A 9,605-nucleotide genomic window follows, 5' to 3' on the forward strand; every position below is an offset into this window, starting at 1 on the left:
GTTATATACCCGGTTTAATACAATCTGTGGTTTCATGCATCAGTGAGGGTCTTGAAACATGTCTCCTGAGGATTTGGGGGAATGAGTGTATTCTTTGGGATGGCCCTGGAAAATTGATAGATTAATCAAATACCCACAGGAATGACAAAAGTGACATTGCTAATCAATAACAAAAAGATGCACTGTTCAAGAAACAGTGCTGGGACAACTAGACAGAGTCCCATTGAGAAACAGCTGGATCCCTACCTCACATCTTATACCAAAACAAATTCTGGAATGAAGAAAACCTGAGAGTAGCTGGGTGCAGTGGTGCACACCTGTAATCCCACAGACTCCAGAGGCTGAGGCAGGAGGATTGCAAGTTCCAAGCCAGCCTCAGCAACTGAGGAGACCCTAAGCAACTTAAGGAGACCCTGCCTCAAAATAAAAAGTAAAAAGGGCTGGGGATGTTGCTCAGTGGTTAGGCACCCTTGGGTTCAATCACCGGTACCAAAAAAAGAAAGAAAGAAAAGAAAACCTGAGAGTATTTTCAAAAGTATCCTGAATGGGCTGGGATTGTAGGTCAGTGGTAGAGCACTTGCCTTGCATGTGTGAGGCACTGGGTTTGATTCTCAGCACTGCATATAAATAAATAAATAAAATAAAGGTCCATCAACAACTAATAAAAATATATTTTTTTAAAGTATCCTGACAGTGGGGCTGGGGATGTGGCTCAAGTGGTAGCGCACTCGCCTGGCATGCGTTTGGCCCAGGTTCGATCCTCAGCACCACATACAAACAAAGATGTTGTGTCTACTGAAAACTAAAAACTAAAAAAAAAAAAAAAAACAACAAAAAAGTATCCTGACAGTAAAGAAGGCCTTTTAAAGTATAAAATTTAAAAAGTTGAATCTGTAAAAGATGGATAAGTTTAGCCACATGAAATTATTTTTAATTCTGCATAAAAATTAATAACATAAACAAAGTCAAAAGACATATATTATAGACATATGTTATCGACAAAGGGCTGATATCCTTGTTATTTTAAGAGCTCCTACATATTAGGAAGAAAAAAACAACCTAATTAAAAGATAGGCAAAGGATATAAACAAACAGTTCCCAGGAAAGGAAATGTAAATGATTATTAGTCATATGAAAACATGGTCAACCTCCCTTGTAGCAGGAGAAATGAAATTACAGCTACGAGATGCCATTTTATATCTAACAGATTGACAAAGATCAAAAAGTTTGATAACATGCTGTGTTGGCAAGGGTGTGGGAAACAGGCATTCTCAGTCATCACAAGTGGGAGGGCAAATTGGTATAACCTCCCTGAGGAATGATTTGGCAATATCTGAGTAAATTAAAAATCCACATACCCTTTAACCCAGAATTTTCATTTCTAGGAATTTGCCATTTAAATGCACTTGCACGTGAGCAAATGGATGAATGAATGTGTATATTTATCTCAGCTTTGCTCATGATAGCAATAGACTGGAAAAGCCTAATTTCACATCTGCAGGGGACTAGAGAAATCAATTCCAGAACATCTGTTCAGTGGAATACTACACACTGGTTTAAAAGAATGGTGAGCTTTTGTATTTCCAACGTGGAAAAATCTCTGTGATATGTAGTTAAGGAACAGAGGGAGTGGAAGCAAAGTGCAGAACAATGTGTACAATACAAAACCATTCATGTAAAAACTACCGTATGGACCTGCTTTCACAGGCATAGAATATCTCTGGAAAGATATACAAGGAACTTCCGTAGTAAGGATGCCCGGGTGGGGAAACTTGAGCTTCATACCACATATACTATTTGTAAACGGGAAAGGGAGGCAGTATGTTTAACTGAAAAATAAATTTGCATAGAAAGAAAAAAGAAGTAAAAAAGTTTTCCTCTTAGATCGGAGTTTAAATGTCAGCCCTAACACCTCCTTGGACAAGTTATTTCCCTAAATCTACTTCCCCTGTCTGTAAAATGGGAATAATAATAATATTGCCCACTTCAAGAACCTTTTCCGGGAGTGCAAAAGTGGTAAAAGATTAACAAACTGGTGAGTCTAGAAAGGGTGTATGGGAGTTTATTTTACTATTGGACCTTTTCTGTGATTTTAAAGTTTTCAAAATTACCAAGTGGCTTTCGTTGTTGTTTTTCCGATTGCTGGTTCCTGGACCCCATCCCAGCTGAGGCTGGTGAGCCATCTTTAGCTCAAGCACACTGCGCTGTGAGCTCCACTGGACCAGCACAAGACTGAGTTTAGGAACCAAGGGACTCTGGGGACTGGGCCACCCCGGCCTCTCTCTGCAGGCCCCTTCCCTTCGCCTGTGCGCCTTTGCCTGGCGGGCACGCACAGACCCGGCACTGGGAACCCGAGGTCGAGGTCGGAGCTGCAGACCAGTCTTGGGAGAGGAGGTCCCAGCGGGGCGGTTCTGCACCGCGGGGGGCGACAGAGCCCGGGCGCCAAGCCCCCGCCCCCGCCCCCCACCCACCCCGGGCTCCCTCCGCGGGGCCTGTGCTGGGACACGCAGGGAACCCCGGCCTGGCGCAGCCCCCATCAGATAAGCCGCCTCCCCAGCGCTGGCAGCGTAGAAGTCGGGCGAGGAGTTTACGTAAGCCGCTTGTTGATGGAAAAACAAATGCACCACCAGGCGTTTCCTGGCCTGCTCCGAGGGAGCCGCGGGCCCCAGACGCTGGCTCACCCCGGAGACGCTCCGTCCCGACGGCTCCCGGGCTCGGGCTGACTCTGGGGGTCCCCTGTGCGGGAAGATCGGCTCTCAGGGGGCCACCCAGAGTCCCACCCGCGCCCCCCCCCCCAGCCCAGGCCACCCTGCAGGTGGGCCCAGCTGCAGGAGGCAGGCGCGAAGGCTGCTCCCGAGCCCCCTCCCGCGGCCCTGCCTCGCCCCGCCCGGCCCGGCCCAGAGCGCAGGAGGGCCCGATCCAGGCATCCATCAGCACCGCTCGGTGAGTGGCTGCTGCATGCCCGGCCCTGCTCGGGGCAGCGGGGGTGATGGAGGTATGGGAACCAGGAAAGAACCGCGCACCCGACATCTGCCAAGAGGAAATTAGGGGGCACTCTCCCGGTGGAGATTCCTGATTTGAGCACTGAAGGGGAGCCAGGGCAGACCTTCGGAGTTGCTGGAGGAGGAAATGGGACAACTGACCGCGGATCTCCCGCCGTCAGTGCCTGGATGACCAGCGTGCAGATCCAAACTCAGCCAGTTGCATAACCTCTAGAACTTTTGCCCAAAGCTCTTCTTCTATAAAAGGGGACTAACACTTGACCCAATTCAAGTTTTGAGAATTCAGGAGACCTTATGAGGACTAAAAGAAATAAATATAAAACCCTGAATCATAGCCAGTGCAATGTCTGGAACACCGGGCCTTGTCACCATCCATGTAAATTATATATGTATATATTTATTATTCTCACTTGCTCTTTCCTTCTCGGCACAGACATCTGTTCTTCAGAGTGCTCTCCCAAAACTTCCATCTTGAATCAGGTGTCCAGTTATGTTTCCTCAGGAGTTCCCATCATCCACTTCTCTTGGTAGCTACCCTCTCTGGCAAAACCAGGTCTTCCCAGCCACACTGCGCACCCACCACATGCCAGACCTGGTGCTGGCCCTGGATACCCAGAGGTAAATTACTTGGGGGGCCTGTTCTCTAAGAGTTCCAGCCTGGAAGGGTGGAGATAGATGAGTAGCCAGAGTAAGGATCAGTGAAGAAACCCAGGGAATTGGAATCACTGTGACAAAGTGATCCAAATTACAAAAGGATCATGTGGGTACGGTGTTAGCATCAGCCTGACACAGTAGGTACACCCTAAAACCAAAATTACATAAAATGATTCATTTTATTAGTAGAAAAAAATCAAATGTTGGCTCTGCCACTTACTTGCTATATAACCTTGGGCACAGAACCATCGCTGGGCCACAATTTCCCTGTTTATCTAGAGGAGATGCTGCTAGATACCTTTCTTAAGGCTCTTGTCAGAGTCAAGCTGATTCATGTTGAAGCTTTTTCTGGACTATCAGAGGGTTAATCCTATCAGCTGTGGACAAATCTGTCCTGAGACGCAGGCTTAGGTATCAGGCCTGGGGTCAGGACCCAGCATGGACATTCTCTAGTTTTGTGATCTATAAAAAAATGGCTCAGTCTTGGGGCTGGATTGTAGCTCTGTAGTAGAACACTTGCCTACCATGTGTGAGGTTCTGGGTTTGATTTTCTGCACTGCATATAAATAAATTAAAAGGTCCTTCAACAACTAAAAACAAAAAAAATTTAAAAAAAAGGCTTGGTCTTAATTGCCTCATCTGTAAAGGGGGAGCCTCTCTTTATCAAGGAGATCACAAAAATAAGAGTTGGTCCTTGATGCACACTTTCTCACTGTCGGGCAGGGGCTTTCACTGTTTTCTGTATAAGTCATCTGTCATTCTACAGCTGGTGTTATTGAGGTGGAGAGATGTTAAGCAACTTGTCCAAGGTCATACAGCTGGAAAGTCTTGCCAGGAAATAATCCTGGTGCTCTGGCTGCATTGCAGCCCAAGGCCCTAACCATTTGGATTCACTGCCTTACCAGAACAGGAATAAAGAGAGTAGTAACTGCACATAGTCAGGCTTTAGCCAACAGTAGCCATTATTATGCTTCTGTTAATATGGTGTGTTGATATCATCATGATCTTAATTACTCATCAATCCCTTCTCAGTAGGCAAGCTGAAGCGCTTTGGGCCTGGGCAGGTGCCAAGTATGAGCTGGCGCCAGGAGCCCCAAATTCAGGCAGAGCTTCCTTGTCCCACTCAGCAAGTCAGCCCATGGGCCAGGACAGGCAGGTGCGTCCACTGCTGGGACCAGGCCCCTGGTTGAGCGTGTCACATGCCTCTCTTTGACTAGTCTGGCGCTGGACACCCCCTCGGCTCCTGGAGCAGGGCAGGGCCAGGAGGGTGAGGCAGGGGCAAACACTGGGCCTTTTGTGTCCTGCTCCCCGCACAGCTCGGCCCAGCCCAGAAACCTGTCCCACCCCCGCCCCAGGCTGCGCAAAGAGCACCCAGAGCCCTCCTGGGAGAGGAAAGAATTCTGGCTGGAGTTGGGAGTCATGCCAGTCCCTAGCTCTGTGCTTTCTGGCCAAGTGTCCTTGAGCCGGTACCTCTTGGATTTAGACCTTGTTTTCTCATCTCCCAAATGAAGCAGAGTGCTGGACTCGGGTGCAGCTAGGGGACAGGGAAGGGAGAGGAGGGAAAATATTGGTCCTAAGGGGACTGGACTAAGGGACAAGACAGGGGCTCAGCCAGCCCTCTGTTGGGTGAAAAGATGATTTAGAGAGCTGAGCGATGTGGCCTACACCTGCAAACCCAGCAGCTCAGGAGACGGAGACAAGAGGACTTCAAGTTTGGATTCACTGCTCAAGTTTGAGGCCAGCCTCAGCAACTAAGACCCCATCTCAAAAATAAGTGAATGAATGAATAAATAAATAAATAAATGGGGATGTTGCTTGGTTCAGTCCCCAGTTCAGTATGTGGGGATTCAATCCCCAGTACCAAACAATTTAAAATAAATTTAAAAAGAAAGGTGATTAGTGTTGTCACTGTTTCTTTGGACAGGCCCAAATCACCCCTTGGCCTCAACGCACATACACACACCAACCTGTACCACATGAGCAGGTCTCCCTTAAGACACATGCATGCCTGAACTCTCGTGTTGTGTGAACAGATAACACAAACTGTTGACCTCTGACACACATGGGCACTATGCCCTAAACATACACACATGCACATACACACACCCTTGATCACAGACACAGGCTCCCAGTCATAGACACATTGGTACACACACCCCTGAATATGGACACAAACACACACACACACACACACAACCACACTTACACACCAATGACTTACACTCACCACCTATAACAACCACTCGCCACCACGACGCACCCCCCCCCAGACTCCAATCCTTGGGGAGGCCACTGGGGGACGGAGGGAGTGCCCAGGTTGGTAGCCTGGGCCTGCAGCTCTTGGGCAGCCCTCAGGTTTGAGCCCAGCAGAGGCCAGAAGCCCGACGAATGAGCCTAGATGAAAGGAAGGCATTGGTGGACCTCCTGGGCGCCAGTCCCTGTGCGGTGGCGGTGGGTGCCCTTTCTTCCTGTCACGGCCTTTCCACTCGTCCTAACGCAGTAGTTGACACACCAGGCACCCAAATTCACCACTCCCGATTTTGCTGAGGATAGTGTCCCGCGCCCGGAATAGATTCCCCTCTGTCTCTGATGTCCCCCAAGAAATTTCAATGCAGACTCCAGACTGAGAGGAGGGCCGAGTGGGAGGCCCGGGGCAATGCCACGGTGCACCGCCAGGGGGCGCCCTCCGTCCGGCCAGCGGGGGCTCAGCGGCTCCGACCCGGTGGCCCCTCCAGTGCCCGCGAGGCACGGCCTGCAGCCCCCAGCTTGCCTAGGTCCGGCGGCGGGCGCCCCCGCAGGATGTCTCCGCTCCGCGCACTGCCGGATCCGAGCTCGGCTGCGGCTTCCGCCCCGTCCCCAGTCCCCAGGGCCCGGCCTCCTCCAACGGCTCCAGGCCCGCAGCCGCCCCCTCTGCCCGGAACCTCCCCAAAGCCTACCCTGGCCCAGGCTCTGAGAACCTCCGAGACCATCCCCGAGCGGGCCCCTCCCTCTCCTCTCTTCATGAAGCCAAGCCTCATAAAGGTGGCCGAATTGAAAGATGAATAAATAGCAACAGCTCCCAGGAACAGAGCCCTTCTATGTGCCAGGCACTCAATGCTTGAGTTAAACCATTCAAAGTCCACAAAACTCCATGAAGTAGCTATTATTACCCGGTTTTACACATCACAAACACTAGAAGCTCAGGGAGGTTAAGTAATTTGCCCAGGAGTCCACAGCAGTAAGTGGCAAGACAGAGTCTAGTTAGTGCCAAAGCTCTTAGGACTACATTCCCAACCATAGCGAAAGCCCATGCTAATATTTATTCTCTCCAGGACTTAGGAAATATTTTTTAAGGGACCTGCCATGTGACAGGCACTGTGCTGGGTGAAATTGAAAGACAAAGACAGAGACAGTGGGTCAGGGGCTTGCAGCAGAAGGAAGGGGGGTAAAATACTATTAAAACACAGAGTCGCCCTCAACATGCTCTTACTAAAGATGTTACTAGGAACTCTGTGCCCAGCACTGTGCTGGCCTCTGATACCTTCAGGCACAGGCTGGCCCCAGGCTGCCCCCTTGGAGCAGGGAAGGTGGGTGAGATGAGAGACCTCAGCCCTGAGTTGAGGGGCAGATGCTGCAGGAAGGCGAGGGCTTCAGGGAGCAAGGGGCGTGGGAGGAGTCTGTGAATAGAAAAGGAAGGGCAGGACCCCCCAGGCAGAATCCCCCCAGAGTGCAAAGCATTGAGGGGTTTGTGACTTTAAGCCCAGAGATGGGCATGTCCCAAGTCCTGCACCAGAGACGGGAACAGGGACCCACAGGTGACTGGGCCTCGAATGCCAGAGTAAGGACCAGCTTGCTCAGGAAGGTTGGTGACTCCAAGAAGAGAAGCAATGCAGAGGTGTCCCCAGGTCTCTTACCCGCCTCCCCCATCTACCTCCATATCCACCTTTGTCCTCTTGCCCAGGATCATCATCCCTAGCTTCCGGTACTCTTGGAATTAAGACCCAGGCATGCTACCAGTTCTTCCAGTGCACCTCCCACCGTGCTGTCCCTTGCTCCAGAGCTCCAGCCATACTGGCTATCCTTTAGTGACTTGGATCTTCTGGACCTCAGGGCCTTTGCACATGCTGATACTATTTTAATCTCACCTCCCTCCCACTTGCAGAATTAATTCCCACTCCCTTTGAATTATACCCTCTTCAGAAGGCTGTCCTTTCCCTCCCCTGTCTGTGTCGTGGTCCTGCATATGCCTCATGACATCATCCAGACATTGTTCAGTAGTTACATGGAGGCTGTCTGACATCAGTCTCCCTTGCTAGATGCTGCACTCCATGAAGATACAGACCACCATATTCCCTGATACCCCCAATGCCCAGCACAGGACCTGGCACTCAATAAGTGCCTTTGGCCAGATGCCCCCAGTTCTGCTGTTGCTTGGTGGGATGCCTGGTATGTCCCTTCCCCTCTTTGAGTTTACACAGGTCTTTGTAAAATGAAGGGGCTGGAGGGAGTCCCCACCCGGGCTTTGTATCAGAATCCCAGAGGAACATTTTAAGTGCACATATTGTCACAGTCGTCACTGAGGCTGGGTGGGGAGTGGCTAGAGGGACAGACACTGACAGGAGTGAGTGGATGTTGACAACATGGAAACTGGCCAGCGAGTACCTGGGGCTCGTTATGGTTTGGTTCACTTCATATATGCTAAACTTTTCCACAATAAAAGTGTTTATAAGATCCACCAGGTCGGGCTCCTCCCCAGCCAGTGAAGGAGAGCCGGAGGCGAGCCGGGAAGCCACCGGATGTTGTCATGAGCAGCCCTGGGGAGGATCTCCCTGGCTCCTTCCAGCTCGTGGGTGCTGGTGAAAAATGTCACACCCCGAGAATGTGCCTCTGCCCTCCCCACAGTCCTGCTGCCCTCTGGAGCACTGCGGGGTCAATTGCCTGATCTCCCAACTCAAGTCCCCCAACACCACCCGCATCTTCCAGGCTCCCCACTTCTCAAGTGCCCAGCCCCCACTGCCTCGCACCTGGTCTGCTCTGCAGGACCCCAGAATGGGTCTGCACTGATGAGGCGCCCCCAGTCACAGTGCCTGGCCCAACAGGGGACAGATCCATGCAAGCCACATTGAACTGAATCATCATGAAAATACCTTGGTGGCCCCCAAGCTGTGTGGCACCGGGCAGGTGGCTTCTCCTTGGCTTCCTTCTCTGAATGGAAGTGATAAACCCCACCTCCCAGGCCTGGGAAGGACCCAAGAGACCACAAATTTAAAAAGGCACTGCAAGTTGTGGAGTATCACCAAGACTTACCCCATGCCGAGCCAACTGTCTTCCCAGGGGCACCCGGAACCCCCGGCCTCTCTCATGCTGGACAGTGATGGGCTATTACTGCATCTCTCTCCCAGGGAGCTCAAGAGGAGATGCTATTGGCCACATCATCTCCATGACCCCAGTCCCCAGGACCCAGCATTGGGCCAAGGAGAGGGAAGGTGGATGGGAGCTGATGGAAACGGTCTGCAGGGCCTGTTGGCACTCCCAGGGCCTGCAGAGCACAGACAGGCCCTCTCGGGGCTCAGCTGGCAGACGCAGCCTAGAGGTGTCCATTCCTGCCAGCGGGACACACAGGCCAGGACTCCAGCATGCATGCAGGGGTGGAGCAGGGCTGCTCAGCAGTGTTCTGGGCCAGAGGCCCAGGAAAGAGCAGGGGAGCCCTGCTAGACCACCCCAGGCCTCACCACCTCCCTTGCGTGGCTGCCCCAGCCTCTAAGAGGTCTCCTGCTCCCTCTCTCCCCACCCAACCGGTTGGAGAAAGCTCCCCAAGATGCCCCAGTTTGTGCCCCCATGAGCTGAAAACCCGCCTCTGCAGGGGCACCCCAGCCCCGCTGTCACGCTCGGCTCCCGAGCCTCTAGCACCTCCTGCCTGCTGCCTCCTTCCTCTTCCCCTGGCTGCTCCTCTCCACCCAGCCGCCTTTT

This window comes from Spermophilus citellus (genome assembly GCF_964194105.1).
Source record: "Spermophilus citellus genome assembly, chromosome: 2".
Lineage (NCBI taxonomy): Eukaryota > Metazoa > Chordata > Mammalia > Rodentia > Sciuridae > Spermophilus > Spermophilus citellus.